Source organism: Eurosta solidaginis, chromosome X (assembly GCF_040869045.1).
Source record: "Eurosta solidaginis isolate ZX-2024a chromosome X, ASM4086904v1, whole genome shotgun sequence".
NCBI lineage: Eukaryota > Metazoa > Arthropoda > Insecta > Diptera > Tephritidae > Eurosta > Eurosta solidaginis.
Window position 1 is genome coordinate 97,181,371 of NC_090324.1, and position 7,083 is coordinate 97,188,453.

The 7,083-nt window shown below is 45.4% G+C and overlaps 1 pseudogene; it reads right to left on the reverse strand.

The window, feature by feature from the left end:
• Nucleotides 1–1,022: 1,022 nt before the first annotated feature.
• Nucleotides 1,023–1,116, reverse strand: LOC137235610 (U6 spliceosomal RNA; annotated as a pseudogene).
• Nucleotides 1,117–7,083: the final 5,967 nt, after the last annotated feature.

Below are 7,083 nucleotides of genomic sequence, written 5' to 3' on the forward strand. Positions count from 1 at the left end.
GATTTGATAGTATATAGTGCTTCAGTATGGTCTACTACATGGACTGAGTTTACAACGTTTGCCGTTGGTTTTTTCTATTTTCGATTCTTGGCCTCCCATCGTAAAAAAAAATAATATGAAGACAAAAAAAATTTTTTTTGTGGTTTTTTTTTTCTTTTTTTTTTTTTAAATTTTTCCAATATTTTAATCTGTTCTTCCCATAAATTTTACTTCCCATCTATATATCTATTCAGCTGCTGTTGCGAGTTGGTTCCTAACATTCCATATAGTTTCCAATGACTTTTCAACCAAATCATCTACAATTTTAATTTCATTTGTAAGGTCCTCAAGTGGGCCTTTTACATAAGTTTTAATCTTTCTTGGTCTTTCCATAATTTAAAATTAATAGTTTTACAAAATTATACTTTTTTTTTTTTTTTTTTTTTTTTTTCAACACCCTAATATTTACATTGTTGGATTCGGTTTTTTATGTTTGTAGCTATTGTTTCTTAATTCCTTAATATCTTTTTTTAGTTGAATTTTCTCTGCCTGATTAGTGCTTAAGTTTATTTTTTCATAGATCGTGGCTATTGATTTTCGTATGCCAAATTGCTCTCCTCCTCTTTTTCTTTTTAATTTGACCGGCTTTGGAACTTTAGGTTCCTCAATTTTTTGAATTTTTTTCCTCTTTCTATACTTTTCAATTGTTATTGGCTTAGGGCCTTGGTTTATTTTCTCGGGTGTTTTCTTTTCACCTTCTAGGAAATTTAAATTTTGTTTAGCTAGTTTATAAAAAATTTGGTCAAACTGACTTTGATTTTTATGTCCCCTTCTGGGAACATAATTCAATAAGCAGTAAACAAATTTTTTTTACAGCAAAAATATAATTTTTGCTTATCAATAGGCAGCCGCTAGGTTGCCCGAATATTTTTTTTTTGTTTTTTTTTTTTTTTTTTAAATAATGGTTAAAGAAATGACTTCATACTTAAGCTAGTGTATTTATTATACTTACAAATATCATGCTCCTCTTGTGTATCACCATTGAAAACGCGGTACGCTTCACGAGATCAGTGTCATTCTTGCTCTGGGGCTATGCTAATATCGTTCCAATTTTAATGTATTTTCCGTTGAAGTAATTGCCACAATATGCTAATCTTCGTGTATTTTTCGTTGAAGTAATTGCCACAATATGCCAATCTTCGTGGTATTTTCCGTTGGACGTAATTGCCACAATATGCTAATCTTCGTGTATTTTCCGTTGACGTAATTGCCACAATATGCGAATCTTCGTGTATTTTCCGTTGAAGTAATTGCCTCAATTTTTATTATTGGTGCCCGACTTTAACACCTTCTCTTTTTTTTTCTTTTTACAAGGTTTAGGCTGTAATCAGCCAGAAAAATCATGCCGGCTATGACATTAGGCTGAAAAATCAGCCAGTAGCATCATAGTCAGGATCGCCATGTAGAAGGTCCCTAACGCAACTAAAACAAAGAAGACTTCACTGCTTGAATTATGAATGTCGAAATGTCTTTATTCAAATAATTCAGCCTATTTATATTAGATTATTCTAAACATATTCTTACATATCTATTTACATTTAAGCTTACATACTTACATACATAACTACCTTAAACATACATACTTACATACCTACATACTACTCGGCACAAAATATGTACCTACATATATGAGCTGCAAATTTATGGGAAATGCTAACCTTCCAAGTTGCAGGAATGCAAATTGCTGGGATTCAAATTCGTTTGGTTGTGTGTTGTACACGTCTGTTTATTAATGGCTGTGTCAGCATTAATTCTCAAATGCATTTTTATGTGTTGATGAACATTTAGACTATTTTTGTATCAGGTTAGAATATTAGACTGATTTAAATATTTTGGATTAAATTGAATTGTTGGCTGCTTACACTACAGGAGGTGCAAATTTTTTTTCTACCTAAGCGACACATACGACATTTGGAAGAGGCCATCCGACAACGCAAACAGCAAGGCCGTGAGAAGGCCAATGACTACATCCTCGCACTGGAAACGCTGATCCGCCAGCACCCGACGATGTGCGAAGAGAATCACCTCGAACGGATCTACGATGGTCTACGCGTGGAATACCGCCTTTTCGTCAAGCGCAGCGAGTTTAGGACGATCGAGGAGCTCCTGGAGCTAACGGAAGAGTATGAGCTGTTAAGAGGCGAGGAAGCAAAACAGGGAAAAATGGTGGTCCACAGTCTATACCACCTACCCAGGGAATACGACAGCAAGGAGTGCTGTTGGCGGTGCAAGGAACACGGACACCACCGTTTCCAATTTAAGGGCCCCTGGAGAAAGTTCTGCTCCCGGTGTGGCCAAGACAACATCCTCTCCAGGGACTGCCCATGCCCTCCGACTAGCCCAATTACCGAGAATGCATCCAGGATGCCGTCAAGTTATGTGGGAGGAAGCCGCCAAGCATTATTTGTGCGGCCACAGAAGCCTATTGAACCACCAGCCTGCGATCCCGCTGCCGAAATGCAAGTAGATAACCGTTTCTATATACCGATAACCATCGAGGGCATGAGCGTGCGCGCGCTATTGGACACCGGCGCCACCCTTTCATACGTCGATGAGTCAATACGAAATCAACTGGAGAGAGGCAACATCAAACCACGTCTTAACAGGCGGAGCATCCAATTGGCAGACCAGACGTGTGTCTATAGTTCGAATTCCTACACAGCAAGGATTACGTACCAAGGACGAACGACCAACACAATGATGCCCGTCATCCCGAACCTGGCAGAACGGATGATCTTGAGAATGGATTTTTACGGGAAAGGGGAATCACCCTCACGCTAGATGGCCAGCCGAACCAGAAGATCAGCAGAGTTAGACACACTATGTGCAATGACCAGCCGGGAACACGTGAACAATGGTAAAAATCCGGAGCGCCACCAGAAGCGATTGAGCAAAACCGTCATCCCAAACTTGGCCGAACAGGTAATCCTCGGAATGGACTTCCTAAGAAAAAGGCGAATCATCCTCACGCTGGATGGTCAGCCGCTTGAGGCCACCGTCACCAAGAGAGCACCTGAACTGGATACGCTATGTGCATTGACGAGCCGAGAACACCTGAGCGACGACCAAAGCACGGAACTGGGAAACTTCCTGGCACATCAGCAAGAGCGGTTTGGCGAAATCATCGGACCAAGCACTGCAGCCGAGCATACGATTCGTCTCAAACACAACCGACCGCTGAAGCAACGATACTACCCCCCCCCCCCCCCCACACGGCCATGCAACAAGTCATCAACGAAGAGGTAGACGAGTTATTAGCATGAGGAAGAATAGAACCATCACGAAGCGCGTACAGCTCGCCAATCGTGCTAGTCCGCAAAAAACAGGGCACTTGGAGGATGTGCATAGATTCAGCTCAACGGCGCCAGCGAACCAGACGCCTACCCGTTGCCGCAAATTGGATCCATTCTCGACCAGCTGAAAGAGGCAAAATTCATCTCTACTATCGACTTGAAGAACGGCTACTGGCAGATCCCGCTCGCCAGAGCATCTCGACCATACACCGCATTTACACTTCCTGGCAGTGGATTGTTCCAGTGGAAAGTCATGCCATTTGGCCTACACTCTGCTCCGGCTACATTTCAACGCGCTCTGGATTCGATACTTGGGTCCGAACTCCAACCAAAAGTTTTCACCTACCTGGACGATATCATCGTTTTGGGAGATACCTTCGAAGAACACTTGGCGATCTTGGGGGAAGTGTTCGAGCGCCTACAATGACACAAGATGCAAGTAAACTTCGAAAAGTGCAGCTTCGTCCAGCAACAACTCCATTACCTAGGACACATCATCAGTTCGAAAGGAATTCACACCGATTCAGCAAAAGTATCCGCTGTACAGGAGATGCCCGCACCGAAAACGCTCAAAGAGCTCCGCCGTTTTCTTGGACTCGCGTCCTGGTACCGCCGCTTCGTGACAGACTTCTCTACGCTCGCCGCGCCGCTTAACCCACTGCTGAAAAGGGACAAATCTGGAAATGGGAGGCGCACCAAAATCACGCTTTCAAAGCACTCAAGGATAAGCTTTCCAGCACGCCAATACTTTGTTGTCCAGACTTCTCTCGACCGTTTTTCTCCAGACCGACGCGAGCGGAGAGGGCCTGGGCGTCGTGCTCTATCAACGCCATTCCGACCACGAGAATGTACTAGCTTACGCCAGCCGAAGCCTAACCCAGCTGGAAAAGCGATACTCGGCCACCGAACAAGAATGCCTCGCCGTGCTATGGGGCATCCGTAAGATGAGACCGTATCTGGAGTGGTATCACTTCACTATCATCACCGACCACCACTCACTAAAATGGCTGCACTCGCTCCAAAACCCCTCTGGACGTCTGGCAAGATGGGCACTGGAATTACAACAATATAACTTCGAGATAGAATACAGAAAAGGAGCACACAATGTAGTAGCCGACGCGCTCTCCCGCTGCCCGATACAACACGCCGAAGACGACATTTTGTATACCATAACCAACGGAACAAACGACTGGCACGAGAGGAAAGCAAGACAGGTACGAGAGAAACCGCAGGCACATCCAGATTACTAGATCGTCGATAACCGACTCTTCCGCCACATTTCCCCGAGAAATCAACTTTCGCGGTCACTACATTGGAAGCTGTGCGTCCCAGCCGCCCGACGAAAGGACGTACTACAGGAAGTCCACGACGCCGCCGCCGCCGCCGCCGGACATCTCGGGGTTAAGAAGAAGACGCTCAAGCGAGCGCAACAGAACTATTACTGGCCCGGGATGTTCCGCGATGTTCTCAAACACGAACGGAAGTGTATCAGATGCGCAGAATACAAAGTCGAGCAAAGACGCCCAGCAGGATTGATGGCAACCATGCAATCATCACGACCGGGGGAAATAGTAACCGCTGACTTCATGGGACCACTCCCCGTTCCAAGCAAGGAAATACTTGTCTCCTCGTCATGGTGAATAAATTCTCCAAGTGGGTGGAGTTGATCCCAGCGCGCCAAGCGACAATGGCAAGCGTAATCAAAGCACTCCAGGAAAGAGTCATATACCGATTTGGCTGTACAAAAACCTTCCTCACCCACAATGGGAAACAATTTGTCGGGAAGGCATTAGCCACGTTTTTGAACGACCACCGCATCGAGCAAAAGTTTACAGCAGCCTACGTACCCCACGAAAACCCCACTGAGCGAACCAACCGAGTCGTGAAGACCATGATAGCTCAGCGATGCAAGGACGACCACCGCACCTGGGACCAGGAGATTCCGCAAATAGCATTCGCGATAAACACGGCTAGCCACGAATCTACAACAGCATCGGCAGCCGAAATCAACTTATTGTTGTTGTTGTTGTAGCAGTGCTCGCCCCACCTAATAGCCCCGACCGATCACAAATTGTCATCAATATCCTCTAACGGGAGTCCAAGGAAACTTGCCGTTTCAACAGGGGTGGACCATAAGGAAAGGGGTGTTAGAGGCGTTGGTTCCACATTACAATTGAAGAGATGGTTGGTGTCATGTGGGGACACATTGCAAGCGGGGCATACATTTTGTATGTCGGGGTTGATTCTGGATAGGTAGGAGTTTAACCTGTTACAGTATCCAGAACGAAGTTGAGCAAGAGTGACACGCGTTTCCCTGGGGAGTATGCGTTCCTCTTCCGCAAGTTTTGGATAATTTTCGTTAAGTACTGGATTCACCGGGCAATTCCCGGCATAAAGGTCCGACGCCTGTTTATGGAGTTCACCAAGGACCTGGTTGTGTTTTTTCACTTCATACGGCTGGGTTCTCAGGTGCCGTATTTCCTCAAAATGCTTACGGATATGACTCCTTAATCTACTAGGCGGTGCTGGTTCATCAATCAGATGTCTGTTGGGATGCCCAGGTTTCTGGGTATTCAACAGGAACTGTTTGGTCAGCATCTCATTTCTCACCCTGATGGGGAGAATTCTCGTCTCATTATGCAGATGGTGTTCTGGGGACATAAGAAGACAGCCCGTGGTGATTCTGAGAGCAGTATTTTGGCAGGCCTGTAGTTTCTTCCAATGGGTGATTTTTAGGCTTGGCGACCATATGGGTGACGCGTAGCACGTAATCGGCTGGCTAATTGCTTTGTATGTAGTCATGAGCGTTTCTTTATCTTTTCCCCAAGTACTGCCAGCGAGGGATTTGAGGATTTTGTTACGGCTCTGAATTTTCGGAACAATTGCGGCTGCGTGCTCACCAAGTTGTAGATCCTGATCGAACGTCACACCCAAGATTTTGGAGTGTAGGACAGTCGGTAGCGTAGTGCCATCGACGTGGATGTTGAAAATGGTCCACATTTGGGACGTCCATGTTATAAATAAGGTCGCGGAAGATTTAGTCGGTGATAATGCCAGGTTTCGCGAGGCGAAAAAACTCGAGAGATCAGGGAGGTAGCCGTTTATTTTATTGCATAGCGCATCGATATTTGGGCCTGGGCCTGTGGCCATTATTGTGCAGTCATCGGCGTAGGAAACGATTGTGACTCCTTCCGGTGGTGAAAGTAGCTTAGATATGTAGAAATTAAACAAAAGTGGGGATAGGACACCACCCTGTGGCACCCCTTGTTTAATTCTCCTTGGTTTTGATGTTTCGTTTCTAAATTGCACCGATGCCTGCCGACCACCCAGATAATTTGCGGTCCACCTTTTAAGACATGGGGGAAGGGTAGACCCTTCCAGGTCTTGCAGTAACGAGCCATGGTTGACGGTATCAAAAGCTTTTGATAGGTCTAGCGCTACGAGTACTGTTCTATGGTGGGGGTTTTGATTTAAACCGCAATTTATCTGGGTGCTTATGGCATTTAGCGCGGTGGTAGTGCTATGGAGTTTTCTGAAGCTATGCTGATGAGGGGCTAGCTGCAAATTTGCTTGGAAATAAGGGAGCAAAATTGCTTCAAGCGTCTTTGCCACTGGTGATAGGAGAGATATCGGACGATACGACTCACCTATGTTAGCTAGTTTCCCAGGCTTTAGTAGCGGGACCACCTTGGCCCTTTTCCATTTCTCAGGTATGACAAAGGTGGAAAGAGAAAGGTTGAAGACGTGCGCT